The following is a 13468-nucleotide window of genomic DNA, read 5'->3' on the forward strand; positions in this document are numbered from 1 at the left end:
TACTTTTGTTAAAGAAAAAATTGATATTTCAACTTTCTCCTTAATTTATTTTTTATGAATTTCTTTCAAGGTAAAATTGATAATTTAACTTTTCCTTAAATCCTTTGAAATTTTTTTTGCAAAGAAAATTGGATATTTCAACCCTTTCTTTTAATCATTTGAAATTTCTTTAAAAGGAAATATTAATATTTCAACCCATTCCTCAAAACTTTTGAAATTCATTGAAAAGAAATATTGATATTTCAACTCTTCCCTTTAATTTTGAAAAAAATATTTTTTTTGTTTAAGGAAAATTTAATACTTCAATTTTTCCTTAAATTTCAAAATTATTTTTTTTATTTAAGGAAAATTTGATATTTAACTTTTTTCTCAAAATTTTTATTTAAAATTATTTTTGTTTAAGAAAAAATTGATACTTCAATTTTTTTCTCAAAATTATTTTTGTTTAAGGAAAAGCTGATACTTCATATTTTTCCTTAATCATTGAAATTATCATAATAAATTTTAATAAAAAAATTATTTGAATTTTTTATTTGATATTATACACTTTACCCATATCAAATAATAAAACACTTTCCAGGAACTAGCACAAAAGTAGGTGATTAAATAAACAAAAAGTAAAAATAGAGAAAAAAGAAAAAAGGTACCAAAGTTTGACTAAAACGAGGCCTGAGCACGTAGGTCTTTATAAAGTTCCTCAAATTAAATTATGGGTTTGTCTAAACTAAGTCTTCTTTGTATAAACCACATCAGTTTCACTCTCTTTCTCATATCTTCTATGCAAACAATGGTTTTTCATGGTTTGCTTGTTGCAATAGAATTGGTGGGGATTCAAATTCTAAACAGCTTGTGGTGGCCTTTTGGAAATCAAAGCTTCAAAATAGAAAAACCACTACCATTTCCTTTATGTGAATTATTCTTTTAGTGAATTGTTGTTGGGTAAAATGGATTATGGCATATTCAGTAGAGGAATTTGCAGGGATTGTTTGCTTTTTCTTTTTCTTTTTTTTAGAATATGAGTATGTCTCTCTATTGTATGTGAATTTTGGTGAGGATTGGATAAAGGGTATCCGAGGTGGCTTTAGGAATGGAAAAGATTGAATAACGGTGTTGGACTAATTCTTTTTTAGGCTATCAAAAGTTGTGGCTAGGAATGACAAACATGTATAGTGGAATGCTTGGTGGCTGTGGATTTTGAAGGTTTGGGTATTGAATAGCTAGAATTGTTTAAAGGATGGTGGACTGGATTGGCAGTGTATTTAGTAAAAGTCGGGTATAAGAGGACTAGTGATGATAGTGGCGATAAAAGGTTTTTGGTACCAATATTGTTGAGTTACCATGGGGTAAAAATCCCTTTAAGCTAAGTTATAGTTGATTTTATAAGCACTTTGATCACAATCCAAAAAGAAATTTAGACCAGAAACAATTCTTTTAAAAATTTGCTATCTTTGGGAAATTTTATCTCACAGAGATTTAATTTCAAATGATTTTATCTAGAAGTTGTTTTGTCAAGATCAAATCCATTTTTTTTTCAAATCTTCCCCTTTTCTTTTTTTTTTTTTATTGTTAATCAGATAATGAAAGAAAAAAAATTAATGAGATAAAGGAAAATAAATTGCCAAAGATAACCAATAATAAAATAAAGAGGATAAGCAAGATAAAAAATCAAATCAAATTAATTAATTAATAAAATAAATATAAAAATATAAAGAAGATAAATGAGATAAATATATATATATATATAGATAAATACAACACTGGTAAAAATGTAAAGTAAAAAAAAAAAAATTCAATAGTTGAGTTTAGAGTGAGTCCAAACCTAACTAATTTAGGCTCCAGCTTAAATAAGGTGTCTACAATGTCAAATTTTGAAAATGTAAAAAGCTAGATGAAGGAGAGAAAAACCATGATATATATATATATATATGTACATATATTTGTCTTTATGCTTTTGACACTTACGGATCAATGACATGGTGAACTTTTGAGAGTTGCGACTAGGGATGTAATAGATCCGGGTTGAGACAATACAGTGAAAAGCTTGAGCTTGAGCTTGAGCTTGAGCTCAAGCTTCACTTTTAACTCATGACTCAATACTCAGCTTGAACTTGATCGAATTTCGTTGTTTTAGCTCAAGCTAGACTCATGATTGAAACCAAACTACTTGAACCCACTTGATTAGGCTCATTTTTTAATAACAAATGAGTTCGATTTCATGCTCGGTTTCAAACTCAATTATTTATACTTGAGCTTGAGCTCAAACTCAAACTCAAATTTTTTTCACATTAAACTATTTGTATAAATTAAATCAAATGAATAATTATATTTTTAAAAAACATAAAATAAATTAATTAATTAATTAAAACCTTACCCAACATGTAAATCTAAATTTTTCTTAACACAAAAATCCCAATCAAATTAACCAAATATAAGAATACTACTAAACATTACTTTCAAGTTTAGTAAAGGTTAATTATTATTGTTGAATGGAAGCCATTTGAAATAGAATATCCATTATATTGTCAAACTACGTTAAAGTGAAAAAAATGAGAAAATATAACAAATTATATAAAGATGAATTATAAAGAAAAGCAAGATTATTAAGCACCTTAAATCTCCAAAGCTGGTGAAATTTCCACAGCAACCTTTAAATAAGTATAACTGCAAAACTCAATTATTTTCTGCCAAGCTTCGAGCTGGGGATAATCTTGGAATTACAAGATAAGATAAGAGAACGGTTAAAAGCAAAGGCAAAGAATGTTCCCTACGTTTGCATTTCGAGGTGTAAATCAAATACCAGCATAAAAGATGTCGAAAAAAGAAAAAAACAAGAAAATGGGGATAAGATAGAATTGGAGAGATAGTACCAAACATGTCAAGTTGGTTTAACATTTCAAATTAATCCAAATGTCTAAAATGCCCTTGGCTAACTACTGACAGTTTCTAATGAGAGAAATGATTAGAATACCCTTTTGACCAATAAATGCCTCTAACATTCAATCTCTTTACCAAACAATCTAAGTATCAACTTGTTGGGTGTTTAGTTAACCATTTTGGTATATATTTGCAAATTCGACCATAATTTTTACACATACAAGCCTTGAAAAATTGCCTGGAGTCAAACCTTTTATTGTCGAGGTTGAATGTCTATAAGGCTGTCGTGAGAAACAAGCAAAAAAAGCTTGCACTTATTATTTAGCTCAACTTAGATGGTCCCAGCAAGTGTCGACCTAGCGTAGGTTTGATTTTGCACATGTGATTTAGGTTAGGTATATAAAGAATCTATTCAAGGGTTATTGAAGTAACTCTTTCTTGGGTGTCAAAGAGATGAAAATATTTATATGAGCTAGTAAGGTTTGTTTGTCCGAGGCAAGGCTTGGCATTTTTTAAAATTTAGTCCTTGTGTCTACCCTAAAGTTAGTCTAGTAGTTGGTTCACCTAGTCGATTTGACTTGGATTCTACGATCAGTTTGGCCTATTTGGTCAGGTAAGATGATCAATTTACCCTTTAGGTATTTAAAAATTACATTTAATGAGAAAAAAGATTTTTAGGTGGTAAAATCTAAATGGGGAAATGTGAAAAGATGCTATTCAACGGTAACCTGACACATGGCACGATTTGTGCTATTCATTTTATCTGAGACACGACTATATAAAGGGCTATTTAGGCCTTCATTTGTTATTTTTTTGCTTTTTACTTTTAATTCAACCTAAGTCTTCTAACCTAAAAAGTTTTTGAGTTCTCTCCAATTTTAAAATTCATCTTTCTTTCCAATCGTTATCCCTTCTTTCACTTCGATACATATTTTTTCTTTATATCTACTAGCATGAGTTCTGGGAGTGAAAGAGGTTATAAGGTGGAGCCCAAGCCGGGTCGGTTTAGCCATGGTGATGATGACCTAATCCTATCGATCATTATTGGACTAGCTATAATAAGATGGCATACTAGCTAAATTTGATATAAAAAAGAAAGTGCAACGGAGGGTTGAAGACAATGCTCGAGCTTGTGGGAAATGATTTTGAATGTGGACAAACTATATGCTCAGATTGACTTTGACTTGGAGAATTCTTCCATTCTTTTTCTAATCTCTTAGGTTGATCCGACTTCTTTTATTGATTTTTTTTCTTTTTTAGTTGTTCCCCCTTTTGGGGTTTAACTTCATCAACTTTCTACCTTTTTTACTTCTTAGTCTTTTATTATCAATGCTCCTATCTTTTCTTTCCTTGCTCTTCCTCAGTCAACTCCTATTAACATCTCTTTTTCCTTGGAGAAATCTTTTTGTCCTTTTTCTTTTTTAATATTGTGGTACTTTCCACCACTACTTTAATTTAACATCCCATTTTTTCCTTAGAGTTTAAGTTTTCTGACAATGAAAGCTCCAATGATGAGGGGGGTTTTGATGAAGAGCTAATGGGGAAGGATAACCTACTCAAAGATACTGAAAATGAAGAGGAGTCTTCTTTAGTCTCAGAGGGTTTGGCTGAGGTCTTTTTTTATACTCTTTGCTCTTTAGGCATAGTTTTCAAAAATGTGATGATGAATTTAAAGGGCAAGGCTAACCCCAAAGATTGCCCTATGATGTGTTCTACTTATCACATCCATTTTTTTAGAGTGAACTTTTGTTTTCCAAATAAGGGGTCTAGTATATTGATGTTGAGCATCTCAGACTGGATCATTGATAAATTAAAGCCTCGTCAGCTTTAAGTGTACTAGGACTTAATAATGATTAGCCTGAGGTTCCTTTTTTATGTTTTGTTTACTAAAAATTTTCTTTCTTATAATCACTCAGTTCACCTCTAATTCTTTTTGGTACACAGTAGTGTTTATTATTCTTTGCCAACACTTAGGTATTCTTCTTATTTTAACTCTATTCAGGGAGTTTTTCTCTATTAAAAGGCATCCAAATGATAAAATATGGTTCTATGTGACAGCTCATCCCATTAAGAAGTTATTTGCAAATAGCATGAGCTTAATAAATTGAAAGTTACTTTTCTTTTGCATCCAAAAAAAGAAAAAAATAATAAAGACAATGAGTTTAAGGTGAGCTTAAAATTTTGATGACATGTCCATTGCTTTTTTTGCATCTAACTTTATAGATTAAGATAAAATAATGGACTTCACATAAAGAAGGGAGTTGGTTATAGATGTAAATAAACTGACCTCCTCTAAAATGGTAAAATAGTCTAAGTATCAGGGTAAGTGTAAAGTAATCTCATAGAGTCTTTAATTTTATTGATTTTTTTCTAACTCTTAGCTTATCTTTGAAAAGATGACTTCTTAGCCATCCAAAGAATTCAACTTCCATTTATTCACACATAAGCTGAGGTCTAAGAAGAGTTAGAAAAATAACTTATTTAGCTCAATACCCCCTCCCTAAGAGCTATAAGCCAACAAACCCCTCATTTAGTAAACAGTCGAGCTTGTCAGCTCAGACCTCTGCCACCATAGGGGCAAGCAAAAAGTGATTGCACATATTAAGATCTCAATAGTAGCTCTTTCTCTCCTTAAAAAAAATAAAAGGATAAATGCATCTTTCTCTTTAAAAACCCTAAAGCCTAAATTTTAAGACCTAAATAAAAAAAAATCTACATAAGCCAACCCATTGAAGAATGTTGACATGGCTAGGAGGTTTGCTAAAGCTGTGGTCTTTCTAAGCAATAAGTAATGTTTTAGCTTGATTCTAGTGTTACAACTATTAGTTTTATTATTTCTCAAGTTTAAGCATTATTTTGTTATTGCTTTTAGTTTATGAAAAACTCCCACCTAAGCCTTTCATCTATGCCAGCTAGGCTTTACACCACATCTATATGGCTATGGCCTGTATCCTCAAGTTGAGAAAGACCTAAATGTCTTGGTTTAAAAGAATCAGAAAAACACTTAGTCCCTAACCAGTCTACGATCCAACCTCATCATTTCCTATAAAAAAGAGCTAGAACTAAAAAAGAAAATGGATAGGCTAGCGACCAAGCTCAAGGGAATGTAGATTAAAAAGATTTCAGCTGAATCAATAAAGGAGCAAGCCAAGCTCAAGCTAATATTGCCAAGCTAAGGTCTTAGATGAAGGCTGAGGTGTATGAGAAAAAAGAGATCAAGTAAAAAGCCAAGAAAATATGTAAAAATGAGATCATCCATGAGTTCATGGCTTTCAAGAAATTTACCAAGCTTCATGTCGATTTCTCAAGGATGAACGTCATCAACACGTTCTAACTAGCAAAACAGAAAGTGCTTTTCAAGTATACTGACCACAACCTTTACCTCCAGGACATCAGTTTGAATAACATTAAGTCAAGGTCTCCATTGCCTCAATCCAAAATGGAAAAAGAATAGGACAAAGATGTGGCCATAGATCTAAGGTTGAGAAGGGGCTTACCACTGTTACTATTGATCAAAGGGATGATTGAAGGGCATTCTTTCTTTTTTTTTTTTTTTTTGTAAATTTATGTAAGTGTAAGGTTGAGTTTTTATAATGACTTTAGTTAAGAACACTTCAAACTTTTATCAACTGATTTTTTTTTGTCTTACTGATCACTCGATGAGAATTCTATCAATAAAATGAATAGGAATATTTTTTGTTCAAGTTTCAATTCAATCATTCAAGTTTGTTTTCTTTTTATGCTTTGATAAATCAATAAGACATCTAATTTTTAATTCAAATAAATCAAATAACAAAGTCTTAGCTCAGGCACTATGTTTGGTCAAGCTTAAATAACTTGAATTAATCTTTTGGTAAATCAATTAACCAAGGTAACCTTAGCCCATATCAGGTGAGCTTATAAGGATTTAATTAATTATTTCAAAATTCATTAAATTAACTTGAGAATCAAGTCCCAGCTCAAACTTGTCCAGTTTTCATGACTAGATCAATTGATGCTTGAGTTTGAGATTCTCATAATAAATATAACCAGAGTGTAAGCTTTATTCCATTATATAAATTACAATGACTTTTAAATTATGAGGGTGAGCTCGATTTGTCTGAGCTATTGGTAGTAAACTTTTAAGTTATCTGCATTCTATGTCTTTAAGATAGGACTACCATTCATATCTTATAGCCTGTAGGTTATATCATGGGTAACCTTTTTAATGATATAGGGCCTCTCTCAAGTCGAGGCTAATTTCCCACCTTAACCTTTTACTCTTGAGGCTTCAACTTTTCTTAATACTAGGTCATCTTTCTTTATGATCTTACATTAGACTCTTTTGTTGTAATAATTAGACACTCTTTATTGGTAGGTTGCTATTCTAGTTAAAGCTAAATCTCTTCATTCTTTTACCAAATTTAGGTCGTCCTTAAGGGCATTTTCATTTTTCTTTTCTAATCTAATCTCAATTCTCAAGCTTGGGAGACCAATTTTAACGGGCATCATAACTTCATTCTTAGGGCCTATAGGACCCCAAAAAGCTCATCAGCCCACTTGCCCTTAGCTTCATCTAGTCTTTTCTTTAAAGCTTCTAATATTGCTTCATTGGCTACCTGATCATTAGATTGGGGATAGACAATCGGCATAAATCATAGGTCGATATAAAGGTTAAAGCACCACTCTTTGAACCTTAAAATTTTAAATCATTTATTATTGTCTGATATGATAGACCAAGGTAAACCAAATTCACAAACTATATTCTTCCATAAGAATTTCTCAACCTACGCTTTCATCATAGTAACTAGGGCCTCAACCTTAAGCTATTTTGTGAAATAGTCGACTATTACTAGAACAAATATTCTTTCTCTGATAATCAAGATGAATGGTCTGAGTACGTTCATTTTCCATTGTATGAATGGCCAAGGGCTAATAATAAATGTAAGCTTAATTAACGGAAGATGTTGTACATGGGCAAATCTTTTGTATTTGTCACATCTTTTCATTAGGTCAATCATATTCTTTCTGATAGTGGGTCAATAGTAACCCTGTTTAAGTATGTTGTAGATGAGTAGCTGAGGTCTGAGATGATGTTCATATATCATCTCATGAAGTTTCCTGAGGACATGGTTTGCTTTATCGTCATTGATGTATCTTAGGTAGGGCAAATTGAAAGATATCCTATATAGCTTTCCATTAATTATGGCATATCGAAGAGCTTTTCTTCTCAAGGCTTTAGCTCGAACCTTATCTTTAGACAATTCTCTCGAGGTCAAGTATGCCTTAATCGGGGTCATCCATTGTTCTTTTTCTTCGATTTGTTTGACCAATTTCTCTTTAATGCTTTTTTATGTCTGTCATCTACCAAGACTTAGTCTAATTTTCTATTATTATTCCTGAGGCCAACTTAGATAAAGAGTCTGCCAACATGTTCTCTAATTTTGGTATTTTCTTAACCTTTACTTTAAAAGGTGGCGATAAGAGCCAATGCCTTTTCAAAATATTTTTTTTATCTTTTCTTTTCAAGCTCTAAACTCATTATTTATCAATTGACCACTAATTGTGAATCACTGTATGTAATGATATAATTAACATTAAGTTCGGCTGCAAACTTTAGGTTGGCTATTAATGCATCATATTTGGCCTCATTGTTGGATATTTTAAATTTGAATATAAGGGCATATGGTATCATAGGTTTTCTATGCCAATTAGAATGAGATCAGCCCTATTACTATGGTTGGTGGCTGATTTGTCGAAGAAAAGTTTTCATATTTCCTCTTCTCTAACTTCCTTGCTTTTCAGGTCACTCATCAATTTGAGCCAAGGTGCATTCCATAATAAAGTCCACTAGGGCTTGTGATTTTAAGATTGACCTAAAAAGCATATACAAGTCATATTTACTAAGTTTTACTATCTATTTGATTAGTATTTTGGTTTTTGCAAGATCTACCTGAGCGATTAGTCGATTAACACATGAATTATATGAGCTTGAAAATATGGTCTGAGCTTTCTGGCCTACATGACCACTACGTAGGCTAATTTTGCAATCCTGGCATAGTTTATTTTTTACCCTGTCAATACCTTACTTACAAAATATATTGTTCTCTACCCTCTTTCTTCTTTTCAAACCAATATTGAGCTAATGGCCTGATTGATAATGGTTAGATACAAATATAATATCTTGTTGGGTCTCGACATGAAAAAAATAAGTGGAGTAGAGAAAAAAATTTTGAGCTCTTTAAATACTTTCTAACATTGAAGAGTCCATCTAAAGTTATAAATATTTTTTAAGATCTTGAAAAATGCCAAGCAACACTCTACCAACCTAGACATGAACCTACTTAGAGTAGCTATTTTACCTGTTAATCTCAACATCTTTTTTATTAAGGTCTGCACTTTCATATCTAAGATGACTTGAATCTTTTTTGGGTTTGCTTCTATCCCTTTTCTATTGATTATATAGCTAAAAAACTTGCCCGACGTAACTCTTATGGTGCATTTACTCAGATTAAGTCTCATATTATATTTTTTTCATAATATTTAAAATCTCCTATAGGTTCTTTAACTATTAGACTAGACTCTTGCTCTTCACTATTATGTTGTCTACATATACCTTTATATTTCAATTGATCTAATTTTTGAAGACCTTGTTGACCAACCTCTAGTAGGTCACTTCTGTATTTTTGAAATCAAATGGCATGACCTTATAGTAATAGAGGTATTTCTTAGTAATGAAAGCCATTTTTTTTCATCTTCCTTTAATATTTTGATCTGATTATAGCCATAATAGGCATCCATGAAACTAATAAGGCCATGTTTAGTGCTTTATCCACCAAACAATTTATGTTAGAGAGAGAAAAATTATCCTTTGAATAGGTTTCATTAAGGTCGATAAAGTCAATGCACATTTTTCATTTATCGCTGTACTTATTTACCATAACAATGTTAGCTCTCTATTTAAGGTAATAGACCTTTTATGATAAAGCTTGCCTATAGTTGCTTACTAACCTCTTCCTCAATAGCTTTTTACCTTTCTAAGGTAAAAGTTCTCTTCTTTTCTTAAACTAGTTTCATGTTTTAGTTAGTATACAATCTATGGACCATCACTTCAAAGTAAATTCTTGGCATGTTAAGTAGTGTCTAGGCAAATAAGTTAGCATTATTTCTCAAAAGTTAAATTAATTGTTCTTTATGATTAAGTATAGTCATGATTTGCACGCACTTTTCTAAGGTGTTCTCTAAAAATGGTATAGAAATGAGGTCTTTTTTTTATTTAGGTCGATTTTTATCTATATCAGGTTTTTGGTAAATTATTTATTTTTGCTTAGTCAAGTTGAGACTATTTCCTACTAGGATGGATCTCTACGTGGTAGTTAGTTCATTGTTAGTAAGATGATAAACAGTAAGAATGTATAACAAAATAAAATGTATATTTTCATTTATATTTTCCTTTGGTCAATGTATTAGCTCAATCTGTTGACATGTATGTGTTTATGCTGTTTAAGAGATCGGTCACTATAGAATCTGTTTAAAAGTTACAACAACTATGGTTTACACAAGTATGAAGCTTAAAAGCTCAGAACAACTTAAATGTGTACTTTTTTAGGTCAATTTTCTTTTGTTGCTATTGCTTACCCTTACTTTCTTATTTTTTTTCACTTTCTATTGCTTCCTTCTCTTGTTCATTTTTCTTGGTTTCAATCAAATTGTTAGTTTACTTCTTAATCCTTCCTCTCATCACTGTAACATAGAATTATCATGCCATGGACTGGTCTCCTTAAATTTCTCTAACTCCATCAGGTGTTGGAAACTTTACTTTCAAATAGAGAGCTGAACCTATGAATCACATAACAGATTGACAGGTCGATCTAATTTATGTTGTAGGCTGACGGGACATCTATGAGCATAAACTCTATAATCGAGGTGATTATTTTTGGCTCAGTTTCTAAGAAGATCGAGAGTTTGATGGTCCCCTTAATTGTCACTTGCTAATTCCTAAATCCAATCAAAGTGGTGGTGATCAGTTGCAATTGGTCTTCCCTAATTCCCATCATTTTCATGGTTACATAATATAAGATGTCAATCGAGCTTCCCTTATCGAATAGGATTTTTTTAACCATATAATTGTACATTACAACTATAATTACTATGGCTTTGTCACGATGATATTAGATTCCCTCTAACTCTTTCATACTGAAAAGAGTAGCTTTTTCTTCTAGTCTTTTTCTTTTTTTACCAAAGAACTAATGGCTATGACCAAACCTTGGTCACACTTTTTCTTGGTTAAGGTAGAGCTTCCCTTAATGATTATATTGATTACCCTCTAATTGGTTAATTATCAATAGCTTAATCTTCGTATTCCCTTTATTCATCCCTTCAAACTTTTTCTCTTTATTTCTCTTCGGTCTATCCATCCTATTTCTTACAAGTTTTTTACGGTCTCTCATTTTGTAATCTGACCTGTTCTGACCTTGTCTACGTCGATTCATAAACTTTTCTAGTTGGCCTTTCCTAATTAGACTTTTAATTTTATTCTTTAGATTAACATAATCTTCAATGTTGTGGTCTCTGTTGAAGGCACATCTTTTGGTTAAATCCTTCTCTGTGTTTTATCTCAATGGCTTCAACCATTTGACCTTTGGATTTCTTTTGATTTGTATCATAATCTTATTTCGAGAGAAATTTAGTGTGGTGTAATTTCCTTCTCTATTAAGGCTCTTAGCCTTGTATTTTTTCCCTATTAGGGGAAGGTCATAAAAATCTTTACCTTTTTTACGATCGATGAATGGAGATGAGCTTCTTTCACCTCAACCGCTGATGAAAAGGGATGAGCCTCTCTCACTTCTATTGTTTTTCATTATAACTTCAACATTTATATATTTTTTTACCATAAATAAAACATCAGCTACTTTCTTTGGTGGCCCTAAGGATAAGGTCGGTTTAAAATGGTACTCTCTGTCACTAAGTTCACTTGTCAAGATGATTACAATAGTTGTCTATTCTAAGTCTTTCACTTGTAGAGCTTTCACATTAAAACATGTAACTTAGTCTTTCAAAAACTCATTTTTGCTTCTATGAATTGACATTAAGCTTGGTTCTTTTACTACTTACAAAATAAAAAAATAATGAATGGCTAAGCTCTTTAAACATTGTGACTGACTACAGTTTGAGGTTGCAATACCAGGACCAAGCTATCTTTCTAAGAACAATGGCTATTCTTTTACACATAAGCATTACATCATCATTTAGTTCTATAAAGTTCTAAATGATCAAAAGGATAAGATATACCATTGTAAGTTTCTAAGGTCGGCATCTTAAATCTTTTTGGTGGCATAGCCCTATCAAACTTTTAAATGATGGGTGAAGTCTTCAAGAATTTAAGCTCATCCTTAAAAGCAATAGCCTTCCTTTTCAATTCCTTTTTTATAGCCTACATTTGAACCTCTAGGTCTCTGCTCGGTTGGGGTTTTAGGTTTATTTGTTTAGACTTTTAGGTTGTGGCTGGGTTAAATTATGGTTAGAGTAATGGTAAATGGTTGAGGCAATGCGTTCTTCTTCTTTAAATGCTAAGGAAGCCTCTGCTTCCTTGTAACTCAATTGTCTTTTTACAACTTGTCAACCAAGGGTGGCCAGCTCAAGCACCTTTAAATCCTGAAGTGTGCTTATATTTTGTAGCAATTTTTTTAGGGCTTGTATCTACTTAATTAGAGTTTGGAATTGCTCCATGTTCAAACCAACCTATTGTTAGGTAGATTAATTCGTGTGCTGCCTATTATGTGTTTTTGCTCCAATAAAGATGGCTATCTCTCTTTCTTTATTAGCTTTTTTTTGAGGTGGTATGGTTTTTAGCTTGGCTAACTAATGAGTATGCCACACCTGGCATGACAAATGTTTGTGTCAAGCTCTGAGTTGGAGATAATCCTAAAATTACAATATAAGAAAAGAAAGTGGTTAGAAGTAATGGCAGTGAGTGTTTATTGTGTTTACACTTTGCCATGCAAGTTAGAAACCAATATAAAAGAGGTCAAAATAAGAGAAAAGTAAAGAATTAGGGATAAGATGGAATTGAAGAGATAGTATTTTAATGTCAATATTTATAGGCAGAAACAGGGGACTTGTGGGAGACAACAGTGACATGGCCAAGCGAATATGGCACTGAGCATGTCAAGTTAGCCTAAAAGCTTAAAATGTCCTTGGCTATCTACTGACAATCTATAATAAGAGAAAAGACTACAATGCCCTTTTGACCAATAAATTGCCATAACATAAATGTCAAAAACAATTCAAGCTTAATTTTTTTAAGTAATAAACAATTTTAATTAGCAAATAAAAGTAAATGCATATTAACTATATTAGTACTTAAAAATATAGAAATCAATGTTTCAATCAAATTTGATGAAAATGATAAAAAAAAAAAAAGGAAAAATTAACATTAAAAGCCAAGGTTCTATTCAATAGCCAAAACATATATTTTGCTTCTTTTATATTCACCTATAAGCTCGAATATTCTGTCATGTATTTTTTTATCCTTGGTAAATGAAATATTGATTCAGAGATAAGATTACAGCCTAAAAAATCTCCTCTATATGACTTGCAAGAGCAGGGACATAGC

Source organism: Durio zibethinus, chromosome 11 (assembly GCF_047325235.1).
Source record: "Durio zibethinus cultivar Kanyao isolate XHJ-2024 chromosome 11, ASM4732523v1, whole genome shotgun sequence".
NCBI classification, from domain to species: domain Eukaryota; kingdom Viridiplantae; phylum Streptophyta; class Magnoliopsida; order Malvales; family Malvaceae; genus Durio; species Durio zibethinus.